Below are 27,009 nucleotides of genomic sequence, written 5' to 3' on the forward strand. Positions count from 1 at the left end.
ACCACCACCACACAACACCTACCACCACCAGCACACAACACCCACCACCAACACACAACACCCACCACCACCACCACACAACTCCCACCACCACCACCACACAGCACCCACCACCACCACCACACAACACCAACCTCCACCACACAACACCTACCACCACCACCACACAACACCCACCACCACCACACAACACCCACCACCTCCACCACACAACACCACCACACAACACCCACCACCACCACCACACAACACCCACCACCACACAACACCCACCACCACCACCACACAACACCCACCACCACACAACACCCACCACCACCACCACACAACACCCACCACCACCACACAACACCCACCACCACCACCACACAACACCCACCACCACACAACACCCACCACCACCACGACACAACACCCACCACCACCACCACACAACACCCACCACCACACAACATCCACCACCACACAATACCCACCACCACACTACATCCACCACCACCACCACACAACACCCACCACCACCACCACACAACACCCACCACCACCACACAATACCCACCACCACCACACAACACCCACCACCACACAACACCCACCACCACCACCACACAACACCCACCACAACACAACACAACACCCACCACCTCCACACAACACCCACGCCCACCACACAACACCCACCCCTACCACACAACACCCATCCCTACCACACAACACCTACCACCTTAACACAACACCCACCACCACCGCCACACAACATCCATGTTACGACCTTGGATTCCTCAGTGGAAACCAGAGGTCAAAATTGAGCTATTAAACTTTCCCATAGTATAGTTGGACGCATCACGAGCTGAAAGTGTTTGTATCTTCCCTGCCAGACGTAAAACTATTCTTGTTTCTCAAAGAGCATTTAAAGACTGAGCTTGGGGTTGATTATTAAATAATAACATAGGCACCAACTATGTTTACTAATACTTTCTAATCATTTGTAAAGTAACAATACGTTGCATAGGGGAAGATTTTTAATGTGCTTAGCTGCACGATCAATTAGGCTCCTCCCGGCACCACCACAATGCGGGAGGCCTGAGCTGGTCGCTGGGAGCTGGCTTCTGGCTGGCGTTCGTGGGGACGAGACCTACTCTGTGGCTGCATTTCTCCTCTTCTCCCTTATCTTATTTCCCTTACCTTTAGTTCCTGTACCATTAAGTTAAGTACTGTATGTTTAATTGTGCCTACTCTGGTAGTAACGATTGGTGAGACCTGGGGGTAGTATTTGCCAGTGTTTTGGGTACCCGTAAGTGTTGTGTTTTGTATTAGGGTACCACGTGGTCTCACTACCCTAAGCTGCATCCAGCTTCAGTGCTTATCCAGTAGTACTTTACCCCTAGCTTGTTCACAGTGTAAACCTTGTATCCTGTCCAAGTGGACCAAGGCTTTTAATGTAAGATAGTTTGATAAAGTTTTTATTATTATTGTTATTGGTGTGAGTGTATATGGGGGGTTGTTAAGGGGTTAATAAATAAGTATATTAGAACAGAGTATCCCTTCTTCCTGTGTGGGAGTGCATTGATCAACCTTTAGTCTGACATGGTCTAGTAGCAAGTTATTATTACTGTGGATAGGTTATTTTGGGGGCCGGGCCTTTTAGTTCTCCCTCATATGATAACTCTGTATTCTAACTACCCTTACCCCTTAATAGTACCAGTTCCCCATAGCAAGTCCACCATTTATATAACAAGTGGTTGGCCTGACCGGGAGGAACAGTAAATTGAAAAAAAATTAATTTTTGAGTGCCAAAACTAAAAATTCTTGTTTTCTGCAGAACGGTTGTGTTAGCCTAGGGTCCAGCTCCTCTAACAAAGGATTCATTTTTACTGACTGGACACCTAGCTGGATCTCTTCACGATTGAGGTAAGTGTGGCCTTGTGTTAGGGGCCGTGCAAATTTTTGTTTTTTCCAATTTTTATTTTTTAATTTTTTCTTTGGCTAGGAGCTAAATTAATTAGTGATGGCATCTGAAATGCAGGAACTGGCAAAGAATCCTTCAGTGGTGGAGATAAAGAAACTTACCAAGTCTAATTTAGTATTGTTAGGCAAGGAATTTGGCCTAGAATTAAATGACGCGGATAAAAAGTGGACTTTGGTGAATGAAATATTACAGCATTGTATTGATCAACAACTATTGGAAAATGATACACCTTTATGCCAGCCTAGCCAAGCAGAAAGTGCAGCTCATAGGGACAGAGTTAGCTCTTAGAGTTAGCAAGAATAAAATTAGAGAAGCAAAGACTCAAAACCGAGGAGGCTAGAATTAGAGCGAATGCCACTAGACCTCCACCTGCCGGGGATTCAAACCCCAGGCATTATGAGAAAAAGCATAATTTGCCTGAATTTTCAGAGTCGGACCCTGAAAGGTTTTTCAACCATTTTCAGAGATTGGCCATGTCCATGAACTGGCCAAAGGAAGAGTGGGTGAAAATCCTACAGGGAAGACTTAGGGGTAAAGCACAAGATATTTTTATAAACATGCCTGACGACGAGTGTTTTGAATATGATAAAGTCAGGGAACGTATTTTGCGGGCATATGAAATTATGCCTGAAGCTCACCGCCAAGCTTATCGCAACCTTAGGCCTACTCACAACCAACCACTCACTGAATTTGTTAATGATCAAATTAGAGAGTTTGATAAATTGATTCGCTCGGCGAAAGCCGAAACATAAAGAGGCTCTCAGGAACGTAGTTTTAATGGAGCATTTTATAGATATTATGCCAGAGAATGTTTCACAGTACATTAGAAGTAGGATAGAGGTAAATTCTAAGATAGGGGATTTGGCCAAGATGGCAGAAAACTACCAATTGGCGGGCAAAAGGCCCAATAAAAATAATTATACCCCACAGAGTAGCAAAACTTATACCCACAGCCAGTCCAGACCAGCTCATTCTAACCCTTTACCTAATGTACCTTCTGTTTCAGACATAACTAACCCTGTTAAATTGTCTAACGACACCTAAGAGTGAACCGAAGGGTAATTCTGTTAGTAATGTCTCTTCTCCCCGACGTTTCTGTGGTCACTGTAAATGTCCAAACCACACTATTAGCCGTTGTTGGCAACTGTACTAGGAAAAAAGACCCAATGCTCTAGTTGTGACACAGGGCTTGAGGCCTTCGGAAGGGTTAGGGAGTAAGACCTCCAACCCACAGTGGTTGGACTTGCTTACCCCATTCTTATTGAAAGGGAGACTACTTTTGTCTGAGGGTTCTTCCTGGAAGGACGTGGTGATCTTCCGAGACACCGGTGCCATCCAGACTTTAATTTTAGAGAGTGCTTTGCAAGGTGCCGACACTCTCGACACTGGAGAGGTGGTACTGGTCGAGGGTGTCACTAGTGATACTCGAGCAGTACCACTCCATAAGGTTACGCTGGAATCTGATTTCCACAAGGGTGTTTGTACATTCGGAGTCACTTCATACCTACCTTTCCCTAATGTTGATGTAATAGTCGGTAATGATTTAGCAGGGGATAAGGTAGGGGACTCCAGACTGCCTATTATGTTGCCTACCCCTAAGGTTTGCCTGGATCCACCCGCCGCAGAGGATAATGTTGTGTACCCTGCGAGCGCAGTGACCAGGTCTATGGGACTTAAATGTAAGGGCAGCCCTGTGATTGCCAAGGTGGTAAATCCCGAGGACACGAGGAATTTTCCGGGTGGTGAAAACCAAGTGGACCTCGCGGACACATTCATGGCCCGACTCGATGACGTGGCCGAGGACAATGTGGAGAACCTGCCACCGCCACCTACCGAGAGTAGTGGGAAGGTGGAGGAGAACACTGTTGAGCCTCGGCCAATGGCATCTGACCAAGGCCTAGATGCCTCCTTGAGTGAGTTACAGAAAGCTGACCCCACTCTTGCAGATTGTCATGAGACAGCCGTCTCTATGGAGGAAATTGTAGACGCAGCAACTGGGTACTACTACAATGATCGGATTTTGATGAGAAAATGGAGACCACAGAGTGCTCCCTTGTCAAATGAGTGGGAGGTAGTCCACCAGGTTATGTTGCCGACCTGCTATAGAGAAAGAGTTTTGGCAGCTGCTCATGATGATCTTATGGGGGACATCAAGGTATTAACATTACGTATCACAAAATTTTAAAGTATTTTTTCTGGCCCAAGCTGAAAAGCGATGTGGCAAAATTTTGTAATGCGTGTATTGCTTGCCAACTTGTTGGGAAACCAAACCAGACTCCACCTAAAGCTCCTCTAAGGCCTATTGTCGTGCCAGAGGAACCATTTTCTCATGTGGTAATGGACTGTGTTGGTCCATTACCTAGAACTAAGTCTGGTAATATTTACCTAATCACGATGATGTGTATCACTACTCGTTACCCAGTGGCTTTTGCTGTAAGGAACATCCGAGCAAAAACTGTTGTTGCTGTTAGAGTAGGGACATTTTATTTAGCCTATGTCAGTAAGAGTAGGATGTATGTTTCCTGTTGTTGGAGGATTGCTGTCAGTTGACAGCCTAGAAATTTATGAATTTGAACATGTTTATTATGATGTTGTTGGACAATCTAATGATTGTCAAATTTTCATAGGTTAGCTTTTTTTTGTGGCATGAGTTGAGTTTATTCTGGGTTTGGATACTAAACCTCATTATTTTGAACAAATTAACAAGGTTTACTAAGTGCTTGTGTATGGGGGGGGGGGGTTGTAACAAACTAGCTGTTGTAGGAATAATCCAGAATATTTTATCTGCGCATGTCAGAATGGGAAGCTGGACCCATGTGTGGTGACCCGGGAGCATCTCATGGGGGGATTGGCGGTGAAATTGCCGCCTTTGTTCACAGTTTCGTATAATGAATTATTTTACAGAATTCACTTATCTAGAGAAATTAGTCTTCATTCAAATTGTATAATAATCCTGGTTATAGTATCAAGAGTACCCTGATTGCCAGAATAATGAGTTAAGTCACCATCAGTGACGTCACTAGCGGGACAAGACTTGGAGGCAGAAGGATTTGGGCGACCTTAGGTCACGAAGGTCACCAAAGCTCCATATTTTTGGTATTTTCTCAAAGGTCAAATAGCCATTTTGTAAACGGAAATAGCTCTTCCCTAGATGCTTGTGTAATTAACTTCAGTTAAAAGAATTCAACCAATCTGGATCATTCAGTGCAACAGGGATTAGTTGTTAAACTTAAACACCTACGAGCAATGTAGTAAAGTCAAGCGTAAGGATACAGATCTGGGCGTCTGGGTAGAGAAGCATGTGGGAAGGACAGTGTTGGATCCGGAGCAACACAGGGAAGGTGTCCACTCCATCTCTTCCCAAGACCTTAGCACTAACATCTAGCTGGTCGCCAAAAAGATAAAGTTGCTATGAGAGTGTTGTTATAAGGAATAGGTCAACTCAACTTAGTTTTTGAATAAACCCTTTTGCTATTAAATTGTCTTTTTTATTAATTTCCATTTTTGTAAATCTATGTGAATTGTCCCAAACCATGTGGGTAGCTGAGAGGCCAAGTTGAGTTGGGCGCCGATTCTAACACCGAATCAGAATTCATTATTCCCTTTGATTGTTAATTACTTTCACACTTACGGATATCCAAGTCATATATTACTATTGGGGATCAAGCCCCAAAGTTTATTGATTTGCATGATCGATCCAGACTTCGATCATTGCTCAGTGTTACTGGTCTGGTGGAGGCAGTAAAGGCGATTCTAGAGCTTTGCTAGAAGTCTATTTCACGTCATACGGCTTGTAGAATCTTAAGTCGGTCAATCGTCTTAAGACCACGTGGCGTGGGGCCGACTCGAGTCAAAGTTTTGGGGTCCCTTGGTAGAGAGTTAAAGTTGAATACAGGTACAGAGAGGGGTAGAGAGAACGAAGATACAATTTAAAGAACGGATCCCCCCCCCCCCACCCGTGTTACAATGGTGCACAACGGTGGTTTCAACAATTTTATTTGAAATTGTTGAAAGGCTCACGCGTCTAGCCATTCGGACACGTGCGTAGATGCTAGGGAGGTAAGCCACAGGGCGGGCCAGGATTAGCAGTGCGCCTCACAACAGTGCGGTTGAGTGGGGGTTGGCGAATCTTGGGGTCGTGCGGGCTGATATGATTAAGAATTAGTTAGTAAGTTAGGCTATTAAGATTTATTGAGTAGGAGACCGCTCCGAATTGATTGGACTGGGTACCTTACTCGACCCATTACAATTGATTCAGAGGTGTTGGGAGCCACCATACTCTCAACAGCAGTTCCTTGTGGGCTGTCTGGGCGGATTTATCTGTGGGACGCCAGAAGATTTATCCAAGGGCGTTGTTAGACGACCCAAAACGCTAGAGAAAACGTAAATCCGTGAAGGGCGTTGCGGCCTCCGAGGGACGGACTAGTAAAGTACCTAGCAGCGATTCAATGACTAAGTGATCGCATACTTAGTGGAAGTTGAGTCGTGTCGAGTCTTAATTGTTGCTGAAAGCTGCATGTCGCTCCGTTAGAACGTAGACGGTCAAGACCCCTAGGCTAGGCGTGGTATGGCGAGCCGGTAGGAGCTCATTATAGGATTATATCGAGTGTATCTTCGAATTAAGTATAATTGTATTTATGTCAAGTAATTCCTGTTATTTGCGTTTTTCTAGAGATTAACCATTTTTTCCCCTTAATTCAATCCCCGGTTAAATTTTTCCCAAGTGTTCAGTATTTTTCTTGTGCATTAGGCTAAGTCCATACATTAAGTTTTGTTATTCCCTATTGTATTAGTCCAAGTCAGAGGCGTGGTTTTCTAGAGCGTAGTTAATCCTCTAGACTTAGGACTATATGTCGGTCACTATAGTTAGTGAAGGAGTTTGTTAAGGAATAGTAATTCTCGTTGTAAATGTTTGATAGAGCTTGTGGAAATATTTCTAAGTATTTTGGGATAAGTTTTCGGCTAAGTCAACGTCGGAAAGTCGTTAACTGTAAATAATTGGTATTTGCGGGGCACGTATATGATCTGGGCGTCATTATGATTCCCCAGATGATGCGAGTGATATTTTTCTAGTTTGTACCAGTAAGATGATAGAATTGCGTTTTTAGACATAGAATTATTTTTTGGTAGAAACGTAGGTGGAAAATTTTCTAAGTCCAGCTTGGGCTAAAATCGGACTTTTTAACGAAAATTCGAATTTTCATATTTCGTGTATATTCTAGGGTCAGTATTACCCTCTAGTGTGTGCAAGGGACGTAATTCTGTTCTTAGGCATTAAACATTGATAATTACGTTTTTGCCGAATTTAGTTATTTTTCGAGAAAATCGTGTTGTCTTTTTGTCAGAGTCCATTTGAGGTGAAAACCTCGGATTTTAACAAAAAATCGAATTAATGAGTGTTGAAACCGCCCGCGGCATCAGTATTGTTCTGTGTACAGTGTCAGTATTAAGTAACAGCGTATTCATATCTGTGAACGAAAAAAAACATTTTTGCGAATTAAGGAAGTTTTGCGATATTTGGGATGATAGACTTTTACCGGGTGCAGAAAAATTGGCAGAGTCCAGCATTTGAGTAAAAACACAGTTTTTGATGAAAAATCAATTTTGACAAGCAAATATATGTCCTGGGTGTCTATATTAATCGCTAGAGTGGTTTATTAACATAAAACTAGTTATTTTCCTTTGGAATAAAAATATTGATTTTTAAGCGTTTAAGCAAAAAAGCGTGGGACTTGTGTTTTTCAGCGCAGCTGGTTTCGCTCCACCAGTCATCAGTGGCCACGCTGCTTACTTCAAGTGCATCTAGTGTTGAAGTACAGTAAATATTCTTTATTAATCCATCACGAGTGCTGTGCGTTAGTTACTTTATCATTTTAATTGTTTTATATAAATTCGATTCTTTAACTTTTTAACGTAAAGGACTTAGTTTTCAGTAATAGGACTGCGGGTTATTTCACGGTCGGACACGAGTGCGGGGCAGACGCTCATTCATTGAATTCACTTCAGCGATTCTCTCGATTAATCGTTGTATTTCTTAATTTTGGGAATTTCGTTAGTTTTCTCTTGGAAAAGTTGTGATTTTTTTTAATTGTGTAAGATCACGGTTGTAGTGAGTCCGGGTCGAGGGTATATTAAAGGGTAGTCACAAGAGACATGGCACACCGGGAATCCCAGGGAATGTTTAACCCAGACAGTGACCAGTCAGTAGGGACCAGTGGGAGTGAAAGTGTAGAGGACAGCACCTCTTCTGACACCACGGGGGAGTTGGGGGACCGCTCAGGTAGCTCAGCTGACATCACAGAGGGAGTCAGTGGGACTGAGGCGACAGGGTCACGGGTTCTGCATGGGACTGAGCAGTCGAGGGTATCTTCCCATTCCAGTACGCATACGGTTATTGACATGAGTGGGGAATCTCGCGAGGATTCGTCCCAAGAGTGGGGGGAGGCGTCTTGGGTTCCCCCCACATACAACATCGACGCCATGCCAACAAGGCATACAGGGAGCTGGACAGGGAGCGTTAGTTAGTACGGTAGGACGTCTCACTTTGTTCAGTAGAGAACATGACCAGCAACCTGTTCAATGGGAACATGAACAGCCACACCAACAGCAGGAACTACCCCATATAACACAACACCTACGTACACCTCGTTCGCCACTACAACAGCCCCAACCCCACCTCCTATACCAACCCCACCCTCAATTCCTATACCAACCCCATCCTCAATTCCTATACCATCCCCAACCTCAATTCCTATACCAACTCTTCCCCCAACCCTAGGCCACACCATACCTACTACAACCCCAGGCCACCCAATACCTATTCCAACTCCAGGCCACCCACACCATACCTCAACCCCAACCTCAATCCATACCCCAACCCGAGGCCACCCACATCATACCTCAACCCCCAACCCCAACCCCATCCTCAATCCATACCCCAACCCGAGGCCACCCACACCATACCTCAACCCCAATCCATACCCCAACCCGAGACTACCCAAGCCATACCCCCTACTTTTTCCCAACCCCAGGCCACCCACACCATACCTCAACCCCAACCCCAACCTCAATCCATACCCTAGCCCCAGGGCCCACCCACTGCCAGTAGCCCAGCGTCACACAAACCGGGAATTATGAGTCTGATTCCCAAGTTGACTCTGCCGACACTCAGAGGTAAGGAGTTGCCGCTTATTAAGGTGGAACGCAACCGCCGAGTGGAAGACTGGCTTTGTAAGATTAGTGCGATGGAGGCTGTCCCAGAGGATAGTTTGAAGATTACTCTCACTATGGGGGCTTGCGTGGACATAGCCGGTTCACTGGCGAGATTGACAGAGTTTCAGCACCTGACGACTTGGCCTCAGTTTGTCCAAGCGATTAGGGACAGGTTTAAGGATAAAGTGTCAGAAGATGAAGCTCAGATTTACCTGCAGTCACTTAAGAAGGATGACCGCAGTACCATCAAAGATTTCGGGACGCTATTAAAGAGTAGGGTTGACAATCTTACTACGGAACTGGGGCTAGATTCGAGTCAGGCAGAGCGCTTCGCTAAACAATTGTTCTGCAGAACGTTACCTTCTGCTATGGGGCCATCTTTAGTTGCGGAGGGAGCGTTTGAGAGTTATAAAGAACGAAGTCCAACACGCCGCCACAGCCTTAGACAGGCAGATGCGCTCAGAGACGCTGGGCGCTCAGTCGTCCCCATACATAGAGGCGTTAAGTAAAGGCGAGGGAGCCAAGCCGAGTAACTGTAGTGCGGGTTCATTAGGCGGGAAGCAGCCCTCAGCTGCACGTTCGAGCCACCCTACGCGGGGTACCAAGAGAGACCCGCGGAGGTATTACTCCTGCGGGAAGCGCGGGCATATACAGAGGGACTGTAAAGTCACTACTACGAAAGCATGAAAGCAGGCTCCTAGTGATGGTAGGCCTACTTTTGAGGTGAAAGTGGAAGGTGTAAGATTGCCAGCTTTTGTTGATACAGGAAGCCAGGCAACGGTAATTAAAAATTCAGCCTTCAGCAATTTTAAGTATGCACGTCTTAAACGTAGCGCAAAGACATTAACAGCGGTCAATGGGGAAAAGATTGAGATCGTAGGTCAAGGTACAGTTAGTTTTGAGATTGATGGGGAATTGCAACCTCACACATGTACGATCGTAGAGAACCTTGATTTTCCGGGTCACATCTTAAAGGGGACTGATTTTCTGTCACGATTTGATTATTCCTTGTCTGCTCAAAAAGGGGCTAGGAACTGCAGGTTGCAGTTGGGACAGACTTCCTACCCAGTGAAGATGATCGACCATCCCCCAGTTGTAGCTTCAATTACGAGGAAGCAAAAATAATATGCGCACTATCCAAAATTGATTTTTAAGTCTCTTCCAGACACAGTTAAGAGGTCATGCGCATTGCATGCATTGACCAAACAGAGTTGCCCACCACATTCTGTTAAATTCATTAAAGTAGCCGTGGGACGTCACATACAACCGGGTACCACCTTTCAGGTGGCTGGGAGATGTGACAGCTTATTAATTTCTCATCACTTAATTGTAGTGCTCGACAAAGGTGCACTCATTCCAGTTGTCAATCTTTCACACAAGACGTTTCGCTTCAGGGCAGGTGATAGGGTATCTCAGGGAACCATGGTGCAGGCCACAGAAATCTTTCACCATGAGTCAGCTGAGACGCCAACCGTCGCTGCACAATGTAGTGCATTGAACATGATAGATACTAAAACACCACCCAAAGTACTGTACGAGACGAGAAATGTTGCACGGAATGTGGAAGACGTAGAAAAATTAATTTCAGCACTTGATTTGCAACATGTTACACAGGCGGATAGGAAGGCACTGAGAGGAGTTTTGCGAAAATTCCCGAAATTATTTGCGACAGAGGATGACCAGATTGGTCTCTTTGATAGGATCGAGCACACCATACCAACTGGTATGGGAATACACACATCTTTAAGCCTGTGTACACGAGACAGTGGAGGTTGCCGGAACAGGCAAAAAACGTTATCAGGGAGGAGTGCCAGAAAATGTTGAGACAGGGCGTGATAGAGCCTAGTACGTCACCGTGGCTCTCTCCAGTTGTGCTAGTTCGGAAACCCGACGGTAGTTATCGTTTCTGTGTTGACTACCGGAAGGTGAACGAAACAACTAAGGGTGATGTGTATCCGTTGCCCCGAATACAGGAGATAATAGATCAATTTGGTGCTGCAAAGTATTTCTCAACTCTTGACGCGAAATCGGCGTATTGGGAGATTCTGGTGGCAGAACAGGATAGGGATAAAACATCATTCTCGGATGGTAGGCACACTTATCAATTCCGTAGGATACCGTTTGGTTTAAAGATAGCGCCTTCGTCGTTTCAGAGGGCCATAAACTTCATACTCAGTCCGGTCCTGGGTAGGTATTCTTTAGCGTACCTGGATGATGATGTGATATATTCCAGGACGTTTGAGGAACACCTACGGGACTTGACTGAGACTTTGACGTTGTTAGATCAGGCAGGGTTCAAGCTTAACGTTCAGAAATGCACCCTGGCGGCTCAGAAATTCAAATTTCTGGGGTTCCAGGTGTGCCCAGACAGTATCCGGCCTGACCCAGATTCTTGCCGCGCCATTGCTGACATGCCTACTCCAAGGACAGCAAAGGACGTGCGTAGGTTTTTGGGGGCGGCCGGATATTTTCGTCGTCATATTGAAGGTTTCGCTGTCATTTAAGCACCCCTGACTGATCTGACAAAGAAAAATGCGAAGTTTGTATGGAAATCTGAGCGTGATGAAGCCTATTGCAAACTGAAGGGCCAACTAATCACGACACCGGTATTGGCTATTTCTGATTTTGAGAAAGAGTGGGAGGTGCACTGACGCCAGCGGTATAGCTATTGGCGGGTGCTTAATTCAGCGAGATGTGGATAATTTACCCCATCTGGTAGCCTATTTCAGTAGAAAGGTCAAAGGACCTGAAGTTCATTAATCAGCTACGGATCGGGAGGCACTGGCAGTAGTAGAATCAGTTAGGTATTTCGAGCCTTACCAATTTCAGCGGCACTTTGTAATTTACACAGACCATTGACACACATCTTTAAGAAGCGAACAAAATGCCCACGAATGTCACGCTGGTCTCACGAACTTTCAGCCCACTCATTCCAGATTTTGTACAAGCCTGGTCCAGCACATGTTGTGCCAGATACGCTAAGTAGAAACATAGTGGCAGTTCAAGTGAATGAAAATATTGAAACAATTCCATCAGATAAAATGAGAGAATACCAGATGAGCGAGCCCAGATGGAAAGAAATTATTGAGTATTTAGAAGGAGGAAAATACCCGAAAAAGAAAAAGAATTTACCTATTCATGATTTTGAGATGAAACACGGTGTCCTGTATTATTTTAATAGCCAGAATGTTAGAGCAGTATTTCAACTAGTTATTCCGAACGCGTTGCGGTCATCAGCGTTAAAGCTTGCGCATGCATCTAAAATTGCAGGGCATCCGAGGTCTTTAAAACCCACTTAAAAGCAAAGTCTCTTTTATTTCCCAGGATTACTTTCTGAAGTAATCAATTTCGTGAAGTCGTGCAATCGTTGCCAGAGGAGGAAAGGCACCCTTAAGGTACAAGCCCCACTTCAGGAAATTCCTGAAATTCGTGAACCTCTAGATCGTGTGGGGGACGATTTGATTGATTTACATCACAGTCATTCAGGAAATAGATACGTGTTGGTGCTGGATGACCATCTGTCTAGGTACACTACACAAGTTGCATTACCTCAGAAGGATTCTCGTACGGTTGCAGATGCGTTCTTGCGTAGGTTCGTTACTGTATTCGGACCTCCTAAGGTTTTAGTCTCTGACCGGGGACAAGAATTCAATGGGAATACATTTAGGGAAGTTTGTAAGATTTTAGAAACAACTTTGGGTTTTACAACAGCCTACCACCCACAAGCAAACGGAATTACGGAATGGACTAATCGTTCAGTCAAGGATATGCTTGCAATCCTTGCTGAACATGATGCAAACTCTTGGGATGAACACCTACCCTATGTTCAATTAGCCTTGAATACTGCCATCCACCAATCGATTAACACCCAACCCCTTCATTTGTTTACTGGTAATTCATGCAATTTCTCCTCAGGTCTGCTTAACAGACATAATGTTGCATACGGGGAGGACTATCCTTCAGAGGTCCTTGGAAAAATGAGAAACGCATGGAATATTGCAGCTGAGGCGTCCAAGAAGGCACGGACTCGGTATGCTCATTTTTATGACAAGAAAGTGCGCCCTCTTGAGTTGAAGGAAGGAAGCCTCGTATTGAGAGTGAATGAGGCTGCGCCCGCCCATCAGAGTAGGAAACTTGCTCCGAGGTGGCGAGGACCGTATAGAGTAGTTAAAGGGGCGGGGCCGGTTAATCTTGTTATAAAAGGAGTATTCGAGGACCAGGTGGAAAGGACAATTCATGTAAATATATTAAAACATTATCATGCTAGAGAGGAATTAGAACTGCCTTCAGCGGGTCTAGTTCCTGACTCAGCAGTGCTGACTCATGGCTTCACCGACGAGTCAGAGGACGAGGATGACCCTCTGTCATCGCTCATCAGTAGTCAGGTGCAGTCTCGCCACCCTATGGTGACGAGCTCTCGCGCTATACAGTAAAGTAACTTCCTTGGTTAGTATACTTTAGTATTCATTAGATTTTCCTGTAAAGGCAATGAGGTGAACTATTAATATACTTAACTCAGGTAGCAGCTTTTACCATGCTCTGGGGTTCCACCTCCACCAAACTCAGAGTATATCTATGCTTCCGCTGTGTTGTGTCTGTCTGTTCCCAGGTCTGATTGGTACACCGACCCAGTTGTTCCAGCCACACGTGAACCCTTGTCTGTAAAGACCGAGGGGGGGAGGCACGTTACACAAAGCCCTCCCCCCACTAGACCCAGTAACCCATACATCAGTTACTTTGGGGATGAGTGACTATCCAAGAGTCACCCGGCCGATTACCACGTCACTAAACGAGGTTGTCAGGGCCAGCGAGCTGTCCACATATAGCAGTCACCAGAGATACGCAGGGGTAGCTGTCTCGAGATCACCACTACCCACCTGCTGCGTCATCAAGACTGCAGCCATTCCAGCAGTGTTGGAGGAGAGGTCAAGAAATGGAAAGCACGTAGCAGTACTCAAAAGTTTCGCCGGAAGATTAATGATTACGTCATCTGAAGCAACAGGAACGCGGAACTAAGGCGGTCACAGGTGGAAGGCATGGTTTCCCTACAGAGTTCCGGGATTCGCCAATAGAAGGTCGCAAAATTGCCTCCTTCGGCCTAAAGTCGGCGGTACGAGGGTATACACAGTTGGTGTTTACGGCCTAGTAACCTGGTGACATCAAGAAATGCCTGAGATGACGTGAGCAATGTTCGAAGACGAGATTCACCTGTTCTGCAAACAAGCAACCCGCCTCTACGACCTCTGACTCCACTCCTGTTACGAGACACCGTTGGTACATCCAGTCCTGCTCTGCTGTGTTCATCTGCGCCGTCAAGTTTAACATCAAGACTGCCATGTGAACTGCGATTGATATGAAGGCATGTGGACTGTTGGGAGCAAGATCAATGGCCGAAGTAACAGTATTCTACAGCTGTCACTTGGAACTCCGCTCAACTACACTCTGTCGTCATTCAAGAGTACCGGATGGGAGTACAAGAGGACCAGGTATCGGTGTCTACGCATGGGAGAAGCAAGATTGACAACATCACCGTAAGCGACTACATTCAGCGTCCATCAGCACCAATTTTTTTTCTCAATTACTCAATATAAACAATTGATACAAAAGATAAAGTTGGCTCTGAACATCGGTATAAAGAATGTCTGGACACTTTTGTTTAAATGTTGAAAAACAGATTTAGAATCACAATACTTTATAAATGTTGGAAAACAGATTTCTGGTATAATGATATGAAAATTCTACTCTATAAATACTCTGTACTCCTGTTACGACCCTGGGTTCTCCAGTGGAAACCAGAGGTCAAAATTGAGCTATTAAACTTTCTGGTAGTACAGTTGAGTGCATCACGAGCGGCAGTTGTTTGTATCTTCCCTGCCAGACGTAAGACTATTCTTGTTTCTCAAAGAGCATTTAAAGACTGAGCTTGGGGTTGATTATTAAATAATAACATAGGCACCAACTATGTTGACTAATACTTTCTAATCATTTGTAAAGTAACAATACGTTGCATAGGGGAAGATCTTTAATGTGCTTAGCTGCACGATCAATTAGGCTCCTTCCGGCACCACGTCATGCGGGAGGCCTAGCTGGTCGCTAGGAGCGGTCTTCTCTGGCTGGCGTTCGTGGGGACGAGACCTACTCTGTGGCTGCACCCCTACTCTCCTCCCTTCTCCTCTTACTTATTTCCCTTACCTTAAGTTCCTGTACCATTAAGTTAAGTACTGTATGGTGTTTAAGTGTGCCTACTCTGGTAGTAACGATTGGTGAGACCTGGGGGTAGCATTTGCCAGTGTTTGGGTACCCCTAAGTGTTGTGTTTTGTATTAGGGTACCACGTGGTGTCTCTACCCTAAGCTGCATCCAGCTTCAGTGCTTATCCAGTAGTACTTTACCCTAGCTTGTTCTCAGTGTAAACCTTGTATCCTGTCTATGTGGACCAAGGCTTTTAACGTAAGATAGGGTGGTAAAGTTATTATTGTTATTGGTGTGAGTGTATATGGGGGGTTGTTAAGGGGTTAATAAATAAGTACATGAATTATAGAGTATCCCTTCTTCCTGTGTGGGAGTGCATTGATCAACCCTTAGACTGACATATATGGTCTAGTAGCAAGGTATTATTACTGTGGATAGTTTATTTTGGGGGCCGGGCCTTTTAGCTCTCCCATATTTGATACTCTTGTCTTCTAACTACCCTTACCCCTTAATAGTACCAGTTCCCCCATAGCAAGCCCACCACACACATTATTTATAACAAGTGGTTGGCCAGTCCGGGATGAACATTAAAAGTGTAAAAAATTAGATACTTGAGTGCCAAAACTAAAATTTTTTGTTTTCCGCAGAACAGTTGTGTGCTAGCCTAGGGTCCAGCTCATCTAGCAAAGGACATTCTTGCACTGACTGGACACCAGCTGGATCCCTTCACGATTAAGGTTAGTGTGGCCTTGTGTTAGGGGCCGTGCAATTTTTTGTTTTTTTTCCCAATTTTTATTTTTTAATTTTTTCTTTGGCTGGGAGCTAAAATTATTAGTGATGGCATCTGAAATGCAGAGACTGGCAATGGAGCCTTCAGCAGTAGAGATAAAGAAACTTACCAAGTCTAATTTAGTATTGTTAGGCAAAGAATTTGGCTTAGAATTAAATGACGTGGATAAAAAGTGGACTTTGGTGAATGAAATATTACAGCATTGTATTGATGAAGAACTATTGGCAAGTGATACACCTTTATGCCAGCCTAGCCAAGCAGAAAGTGAAACTCATAGGGATAGAGAATTAGCTCTAGAATTAGCAAAAATAAAATTAGAGGAGCAAAGACTCAAAACCGAGGAGGCTAGAATTAGAGCGAATGCCACTGGACCTCCACCTGCCGGGGATTCAAACCCCAGGCATTATGAGAAAAAGAATAATTGAATTTTCCGAGTCAGACCCTGAAAGGTTTTTCAACCATTTTCAGAGATTGACCATGTCCATGAACTGGCCAAAGGAAGAGTGGGTGAAAATCCTACAGGGAAGACTTAGGGGTAAAGCACAAGATATTTTTATAAACATGCCTGACGACGAGTGTTTTGAATATGATAAAGTCAGGGAATGTATTTTGCGGGCATATGAAATTACTCCTGAAGCGCCAAGTTTATCGCAACCTTAGGCCTACTCACAACCAACCGCTCACTGAATTTGTTAATGATCAAATTAGATTGTTTGATAGATGGATTCGCTCGGCGAAAGCCGAAACATACGAGGCTCTCAGGAACTTAGTTTTAATGGAGCATTTTATAGATATTATGCCAGAGAATGTTTCACATTACATTAGAGGAAGGGTAGAGGTAAATTCTAAAATAGGGGATTTAGCCAAGTTGGCAGAAAACTACCAATTGGCGGGCAGAAGGCCCAATAAAAATAATTATACCCCACAGAGTAGCAAAACTTATACCCACAGCCAGTCCAGACCAGCTCATTCTAACCTTTTAACTAATGCACCTTCTGTTTCAGACATAACTAACCCTGTTAAAGTGTCTAGCCCCACGGCACCTAAGGGTGAACCGAAGGGTAATTCTGTTAGTAATGTCTCTTCTCCCCGACGTTTTTGTGGTCACTGTAATCGTCCAAACCACACTATTAGCCGTTGTTGGCAACTGTACCCAGAAAAAAGACCCAATGCTCTAGTTGTGACACAGGGCTTGAGGCCTTCGGAAGGGTTAGGGAGTAAGACCTCCAACCCACAGTGGTTGGACTTGCTTACCCCATTCTTATCGAAAGGGAGACTACTTTTGTCTGAGGGTTTTTCCTGGAAGGACGTGGTGATCTTCCGAGACACCGGTGCCATCCAGACTTTAATTTTAGAGATTGCGTTGCAAGGTGCCAACACTCTCGACACTGGAGAGGTGGTACTGGTCGAGGGTGTCACTAGTGATACTCGAGCAGTACCCCTCCATAAGGTTACCCTGGAATTTGATTTCCACAAGGGTGTTTGTACAGTTGGAGTCACTTCATACCTACCTTTCCCTAATGTTGATGTAATAGTCGGTAATGATTTAGCAGGGGATAAGGTAGGGGACTCCAGACTGCCTATTATGTTGCCTACCCCTAAGGTTTGCCTGGATCCGCCTGCCGCAGAGGATAATGTTGTGTACCCTGCATGCGCAGTGACCAGGTCTATGGGACTTAAATGTAAGGGCAGCCCTGTGCTTGCCAAGGTGGTAAATCCCGAGGACACAAGGAACCCAATAGTGGAGAACATTGCCACAGCATTGTGGGAGGCAGCTTCTGGGAAGGACAGAGCGCATCTTCTAGCTGTGCAAGCTCCCCATGCCACGGACTTTCTGTTGGCTGCCTCTAATTCTGCCTTGGGCTCCCGCCTGGACCGTCGGGCCCTAAGTATTGGTGTTGCCCTGCGCCTTGCCGTCCCTGTCTCCACCGTACACTGGTGTATCTGTCGCTATGCGCGGGGAGACCAATGCAGTGGCTATGTTTTCATCTTTCGTAAGTCACAGAGAAAGATTGCCAGACATGAAGCAGTCAATGGTATCATCAAGAGAAGTTTGGCTACAGCTGGGAGCCCAGACAACAGTCACAAACGCCCAGGTGGAATCACCCTGCAGCCATGTAGGGAAGGTAAATAGGTCGTATGGAACTACACGTGTTCATCTACATTAGCTAATACCTATCTGCCTCACAGTACAGCTGAGGGAGGTGGGGCAGCCGCCTCCAGGGAGACCCAGAAAATCATCAAGTACAGGGACCTAGAACGTTGTTACAGGTTCGTGCCGAAAGGCTCTGAGACCCTTGGCGCCTGGAGGTAGAGATGCACTTAAGCTCGTAAAGGAGGTGGGTAAGGCACTCATTGGGAAAACTAAAGACTCAAGAGCGGCCAGTTTCCTGTTCCAGCTCCTCAGTGTCACGATCTAGAGATGAAATGCGTGCTGTATCTTGGGCATGTACCCCACCTCTGAAGAGCTGGTTCTCTGTAAACTGTAGTAATGTCCTAAAATAAAATAAAATAAATAGAAAAGAAGAGGAGTGCTAGGAGAAGAAAGTATTAAACTGTTCAGTGGAAACCCACTTCTCTGAATACTCTTTATTTTCTTCTTCGAGGCTATGGGTCCCGACAATTACAAGTGGTACCACTATTTTATATATATATGTCGTACCTAGTAGCCAGAACGCACTTCTCAGCCTACTATGCAAGGCCCGATTTGCCTAATAAGCCAAGTTTTCATGAATTAATTGTTTTTCGACTACCTAACCGACCTAACCTAACCTAACCTAACCTAACTTTTTCGGCTACCTAACCTAACCTATAAAGATAGGTTAGGTTAGGTTAGGTTCGGTCATATATCTACGTTAATTTTAACTTCAATAAAAAAAAATTGACCTCATACATAATGAAATGGGAAGCTTTATAATTTCATAAGAAAAAAATTTGAGAAAATATATTAATTCATGAAAACTTGGCTCATTAGGCAAATTGGGCCTTGCATAGTAAGCTGAGAAGTGCGTTCTGGCTACTAGGTACGACATATATATATATATATATATATATATATATATATATATATATATATATATATATATATATATATATATATATATATATATATATATATATATATATATATATATATGTCGTACCTAGTAGCCAGAACTCACTTCTCAGCCTACTATTCAAGGCCCGATTTGCCTAATAAGCCAAGTTTTCCTGAATTAATATATTTACTACAATTTTTTTCTTATGAAATGATAAAGCAACCCTTTTCTCTATGTATGAGGTCAATTTTTTTTTATTGGAGTTAAAATTAACGTAGATATATGACCAAACCTAACCAACCCTACCTAACCTAACCTAACCTATATTTATAGGTAAGGTTAGGTTAGGTAGCCTAAAAAAGCTAGGTTAGGTTAGGTTAGGTAGGTTAGGTAGACGAAAAAACATTAATTCATGAAAACTTGGCTTATTAGGCAAATCGGGCCTTGAATAGTAGGCTGAGAAGTGAGTTCTGGCTACTAGGTACGACATATATATATATATATATATATATATATATATATATATATATATATATATATATAATGCACCTTTTTGCATTATTATTTTTGTATCAACCCATGTATATCTTGTAACCATCAAATGCATAATAAAGCACAAAAAATATTCAAGGAAGGGGGTGGTAGGAGAAAAGCACACAGAAACTGTATTGGAGGGGATCTAAACATTCCCTCTAATGCGTTATGCGTGGTTTCCTCCGAGGCTATGGGTCCCCCTTCTTCCAGCTAGAGGTGGTACTCCTTATATATATATATATATATATATATATATATATATATATATATATATATATATATATATATGTCGTACCTAGTAGCCAGAACTCACTTCTCAGCCTACTATTCAAGGCCCGATTTGCCTAATAAGCCAAGTTTTCATGAATTAATGTTTTTTCGTCTACCTAACCTACCTAACCTAACCTAACCTAGCTTTTTTAGGCTACCTAACCTAACCTTACCTATAAATATAGGTTAGGTTAGGTTAGGTAGGGTTGGTTAGGTTTGGTCATATATCTACGTTAATTTTAACTCCAATAAAAAAAAATTGACCTCATACATAGAGAAAAGGGTTGCTTTATCATTTCATAAGAAAAAAATTGTAGTAAATATATTAATTCAGGAAAACTTGGCTTATTAGGCAAATCGGGCCTTGCATAGTAGGCTGAGCAGTGAGTTCTGGCTACTAGGTACGACATATATATATATATATATATATATATATATATATATATATATATATATATATATATATATATATATATATATATATATATATATATATATATATATATATATATATATGTCGTACCTAGTAGCCAGAACTCACTGCTCAGCCTACTATGCAAGGCCCGATTTGCCTAATAAGCCTAGTTTTCATGAATTAATGTTTTTTCGACTACCTCACCTACCTAACCTAACCTAACGTTTTCGGCTACCTAACCTAACCTAACCTTTAAAGATAGGTTAGGTTAGGTTAGGTAGGGTTGGTTAGGTTCTGTCATATATCTACGTTAATTTTAACTCCAATAAAAAAAATTGACCTCATACATAATGAAATGGGTAGCTTTATCATTTCATAAGAAAAATATTAGAGAAAATATATTAATTCAGTAAAACTTGGCTTATTAGGCAAATAGGGCCTTGCATAGTAGGCTGAGAAGTGAGTTCTGGCTACTAGGTACGACATATATATATATATATATATATATATATATATATATATATATATATATATATATATATATATATATATATATATATATATATATATATATATATATTTATATATATTTATATATATATATATATATATATATATATATATATATATATATATATATATATATATATATATATATATATTATTAAATATGACCGAAAAAGTAAGATTAATAATTCTAACACGAATTTTCTCAATCTTTCGTACATTACGCTTCACTGTTGGAGGTTAATCAAAAATCACTTCTCCAAAATTCATTTTTATTTCTAGTCTGACGCGACACGGGCGCGTTTCGTAAAACTTATTACATTTTCAAAGACTTCACAAATACACAACTGATTAGAACTTACGTCTCTCTGATATTATATCTACATTTGAGTGAGGTGGGAAGGGTGATGTGGCATTAACACAAGACAGAACAGGAGGGGATATTAATAGGGTATTAAAAGTATCAACACAAGACAGAACAGAAACAATGGGTATTGAATAGAAGTGTTTGTAGAAAGCCTATTGGTCCATATTTCTTGATGCTTCTATATTGGAGCGGAGTCTTGAGGTGTACAATATATATATATATATATATATATATATATATATATATATATATATATATATATATATATATATATATGTCGTACCTAATAGCCAGAATGCACTTCTCAGCGTACTATGCAAGGCCCGATTTGCCTAATAAGCCAAGTTTTCCTGAATTAATATATTTTCTCTAATTTTATTCTTATGAAATGATAAAGCTACCCATTTCATTATGTATGAGGTCAATTTTTTTTTATTGGAGTTAAAATTAACGTAGATATATGACCGAACCTAACCAACCCTACCTAACCTAACCTAACCTATCTTTATAGATTAGGTTAAGTTAGGTAGCAGAAAAAGTTAGGTTAGGTTAGGTTAGGTAGGTTAGGTTGTCGAAAAAACATTAGTTCATGAAAACTTGGCTTATTAGGCAAATCGGGCCTTGCATTGTAGGCTGAGAAGTGTGTTCTGGCTACTAGGTACGACATATATATATATATATATATATATATATATATATATATATATATATATATATATATATTGGTGTATACTGGCAGCAGGTTTTCTTTCAAACATGTTTCATTGAATATGACCGCATATTCTGTATTTATTATTTTCTGGTTTAGGGCTTCTATCCCTCTAACTATTTTCTTAGCATCAGGGCTTAATTGAAATAGGAGTTCTCCAAAACTCATTTTCGTACTTTTAAGGTGAAGAAAAGAAGTGATTTACTATAGAGTGTATTACACTTATTTGTATAATTTGCACGACGTTTCGAACCTCCATGGTTCATTCTCAAGTGAACAGATCTTACAATACTAGTTGATTTTATACCCGCATTAGGTCAGGTGATAGTACAATGAAGGTGAAAACATGGGGGGATACATAAGGGATAAACATAGGGGCTGCAGAAGGCTTATTGGCCCATACGAGGCAACTCCTATCTAAACACAAAGATTAATCCAGTGTAATTGGCCTGTTATGTTGGACATTGTCTTCTGTGTTGGCATCGATATGTTCTTGTCTTGTCCTTACTCTCATGGTGGGTAGAGTAAATAGTTCCGTGATTTGGGTGTTCATGGTAGGTCGCTCTATTCTTATGTGAATTGCCTCAAGAATTTGTAATCTTCTTGAATCTTGGGTTTTGTCTATTATGCAAGTATTCTTGTTCAACATTTCTCTTGTTAGAGTAATGTCATGGGCTTGTCTCATGTGATTCCTAGGGGCACCAGATTGAAGATGGCATGTCAAACGCCTCGTCAGCTTGGTCGACGTCATACCTATGTACTTACATTGAAGGTTACATCCTTCGTGGGGGCAAGTGTACATGTATACAACGCTTGACTGCTGCAGAGGGTTCTCCGTCGGCTTCGGCCTGTTTTTGATAAGGAGTTCGGAAGTCTTCTTGGTTTTGTAGAATATTATCAGGTTTATGTTTTGGTTAGGAGTAGTGCTTTTTACTCCTTTACGGATTATTTCTTTCATTATTCTTTCCTCTTTTATATGTTCACTGTGCATGGTTGATTTGTAATATAATTTTATTGGGGGTGTTGTGGTTTCTGTTCTAGGTTCTGAATTATACCAACGGTCCAAGTGTCTTCTTATAGCAGCGTTTATTTCCGCGTTGCTATATCCGTTGTTCACCAATACCTGAGTTACTCTTTCAAACTCTCTACTCACGTTGCTCCATTCAGAGCAGTGGGTAAGCGCTCGACGAATATAAGCATTGAGAACACTGGCTTTGTATCTTTGGGGGCACTCACTTCTACCGTTCAGGCATAATCCTATGTTGGTGGGCTTGGTATATACGTTGGTGCTTAAAGAGGTTCCTGTTTTTGTTATTAGTACATCCAAGAATGGCAGACTGTTATTTTCACTATTTTCATGTGTAAATCGGAGTACTGACTCTCTCTCTAGGTGTCTTTTTAGGTCAATTAGTTCATCTGAGTCTTTTACTATTACGAATATGTCATCTACATAACGGCAGTATACAGTTGGTTTTTGTCTGCTACTGAAGACCCTATCTTCGATGGTTCCCATATAAAAATTAGCAAATAAAACTCCTAAGGGGGAGCCCATTGCTACTCCGTCTATTTGTAAATACATGTCTCCTTGTGGACTGATGAAAGGGGCTTCCTTTGTACATGCTTCGAGAAGACTTTTCGAGTGTGGCTCAGGTATGTCTAATTTGGGGGTGCTCTCGTCTCTGTATACTCTGTCCAGTATCATTCCTATGGTTGTGTCGACTGGGTCGTTGGTAAAAAGGGATTCAACGTCCAGGGAAGCGATGATTCCATCGGGCTGGGTAGATTTGATCAATTCTAGGAAATCTGCTGATGATTGTAGACTGAACTTACTTGGAGTGTATGGAGTTAGGAGTTCATTGAGTTTCTTTGCCAGGTGATAAGTTGGGGTTGGTATTTGGCTGATTATAGGGCGTAGTGGGTTACCTGGTTTATGCGTTTTAACATTGCCGTAGGCATATCCTAAGCCATAGTCGCCTTGAAGTTTATTGAAATGCACACTGCCTTTCTTTGCGTTGATTGCTGTAATTGTTTTGTTTACTTTCCGCTTAAGGTCTTCTACGGGGTTCCTCGTGATTCGTTGAAATTTGGAGTCGTCACTTAGGATGTCGCTAATTTTGTTCATGTATTCATGGGTAGGAATCAATACATATGCTCCCCAGCCCGATGGAACCATCGCTTCCCTGGACGTTGAATCCCTTTTTACCAACGTCCCAGTCGACACAACCATAGGAATGATACTGGACAGAGTATACAGAGACGAGAGCACCCCCAAATTAGACATACCTGAGCCACACTCGAAAAGTCTTCTCGAAGCATGTACAAAGGAAGCCCCTTTCATCAGTCCACAAGGAGACATGTATTTACAAATAGACGGAGTAGCAATGGGCTCCCTCTTAGGAGTTTTATTTGCTAATTTTTATATGGGAACCATCGAAGATAGGGTCTTCAGTAGCAGACAAAAACCAACTGTATACTGCCGTTATGTAGATGACATATTCGTAATAGTAAAAGACTCAGATGAACTAATTGACCTAAAAAGACACCTAGAGAGAGAGTCAGTACTCCGATTTACACATGAAAATAGTGAAAATAACAGTCTGCCATTCTTGGATGTACTAATAACAAAAACAGGAACCTCTTTAAGCACCAACGTATATACCAAGCCCACCAACATAGGATTATGCCTGAACGGTAGAAGTGAGTGCCCCCAAAGATACAAAGCCAGTGTTCTCAATGCTTATATTCGTCGAGCGCTTACCCACTGCTCTGAATGGAGCAACGTGAGTAGAGAGTTTGAAAGAGTAACTCAGGTATTGGTGAACAACGGATATAGCAACGCGGAAATAAACGCTGCTATAAGAAGACACTTGGACCGTTGGTATAATTCAGAACCTAGAACAGAAACCACAACACCCCCAATAAAATTATATTACAAATCAACCATGCACAGTGAACATATAAAAGAGGAAAGAATAATGAAAGAAATAATCCGTAAAGGAGTAAAAAGCACTACTCCTAACCAAAACATAAACCTGATAATATTCTACAAAACCAAGAAGACTTCCGAACTCCTTATCAAAAACAGGCCGAAGCCGACGGAGAACCCTCTGCAGCAGTCAAGCGTTGTATACATGTACACTTGCCCCCACGAAGGATGTAACCTTCAATGTAAGTACATAGGTATGACGTCGACCAAGCTGACGAGGCGTTTGACATGCCATCTTCAATCTGGTGCCCCTAGGAATCACATGAGACAAGCCCATGACATTACTCTAACAAGAGAAATGTTGAACAAGAATACTTGCATAATAGACAAAACCCAAGATTCAAGAAGATTACAAATTCTTGAGGCAATTCACATAAGAATAGAGCGACCTACCATGAACACCCAAATCACGGAACTATTTACTCTACCCACCATGAGAGTAAGGACAAGACAAGAACATATCGATGCCAACACAGAAGACAATGTCCAACATAACAGGCCAATTACACTGGATTAATCTTTGTGTTTAGATAAGAGTTGCCTCGTATGGGCCAATAAGCCTTCTGCAGCCCCTATGTTTATCCCTTATGTATCCTCCCATGTTTTCACCTTCATTGTACTATCACCTGACCTAATGCGGGTATAAAATCAACTAGTATTGTAAGATCTGTTCACTTGAGAATGAACCATGGAGGTTCGAAACGTCGTGCAAATTATACAAATAAGTGTAATACACTCTATAGTAAATCACTTCTTTTCTTCACCTTAAAAGTACGAAAATGAGTTTTGGAGAACTCCTATTTCAATTAAGCCCGGATGCTAAGAAAATAGTTAGAGGGATAGAAGCCCTAAACCAGAAAATAATAAATACAGAATATGCGGTCATATTCAATGAAACATATATATATATATATATTGGACGACATATTCGACCTCGAGACACAGACTAGAAATAAAAATGAATTTTGGAGAATTGATTTTTGAATTACCACCAACAGTGAAAAGAAATGTACAAAAGATTGAGAAAATTCGTGTTAGAATTATTAATCTTACTTTTTCGGTCATATTTAATAATATATGTCTACAGGAAAGACTGCTACCAAAATATACTAATGTATATATATATATATATCATCAACAGGAGCCTCGCCACAGCCCGCTGCCCAGCACAAAGAGAACCACACCTATCCAGACTTAACGACCCTCAGAAGCGCCCTGATGAGGTCACCTTGCTACCTTGGAAGGATGGTAAGCAAGTGGTATGGGACTACACGTGCGCTGCCACACTAACCAGTACCTACCTCCACTACAGCACACGTGAAAGCGGTGGTGCTGCTTCTTTCAGGGAATCGCAGAAAACAATTAAATACAGAGGTCTAGCACACTGTTAGAGCTTTGTTCCGATCGGCTCGGAGACCCTCGGTTCGTGGGGAAAATGTGCATTGAAGTTCCTGAAGGAATTGGGGGACAAATTGATCAGCGCTACAAAAGACCAGAGAGCAAAAAGTTTCTTGTTCCAGCGCCTCAGTGTTGCGATTCAGAGGGGAAATGCCTGTTGCGTCCTGGGCACTAGTCCAACTTCAGAAGAATTCGAAGAAGTGTTTGACTTGCAACAATGATCGATCCCGTCTGTGACATTCATCAATGTTTCCCATTGTTGTGTTTTTCATGAGATCCATAACCTTTAAGCACCTTTTTGCATTATTATTTTTGTATCAACCCATGTATATCTTGTAACCATCAAATATATATATATATATATATATATATATATATATATATATATATATATATATATATATATATATATATATATATATATATTAGTATATTTTGGCAGCAGTCTTTCCTGTAGACATATATTATTAAATATGACCGAAAAAGTAAGATTAATAATTCTAACACGAATTTTCTCAATCTTTCGTACATTTCTTTTCATTGCTGGTGGTAATTCAAAAATCAATTCTCCAAAATTCATTTTTATTTCTAGTCTGACGCGACACTTGAGCGCGTTTCGTAAA

The 27,009-nt window shown here is 42.2% G+C and overlaps 1 long non-coding RNA gene across 1 annotated transcript; it reads left to right on the forward strand.

Moving 5' to 3' along the window:
* Positions 1-1,154: 1,154 nt before the first annotated feature.
* On the forward strand, positions 1,155-26,722 carry LOC138354047 (uncharacterized). Its single transcript, XR_011223404.1, has 3 exons — positions 1,155-1,911; positions 16,020-16,109; positions 26,130-26,722. It is a non-coding gene; the product is annotated as an uncharacterized lncRNA (long non-coding RNA).
* Positions 26,723-27,009: the final 287 nt, after the last annotated feature.

This window comes from Procambarus clarkii, chromosome 61 (assembly GCF_040958095.1).
Source record: "Procambarus clarkii isolate CNS0578487 chromosome 61, FALCON_Pclarkii_2.0, whole genome shotgun sequence".
Taxonomy (NCBI): domain Eukaryota; kingdom Metazoa; phylum Arthropoda; class Malacostraca; order Decapoda; family Cambaridae; genus Procambarus; species Procambarus clarkii.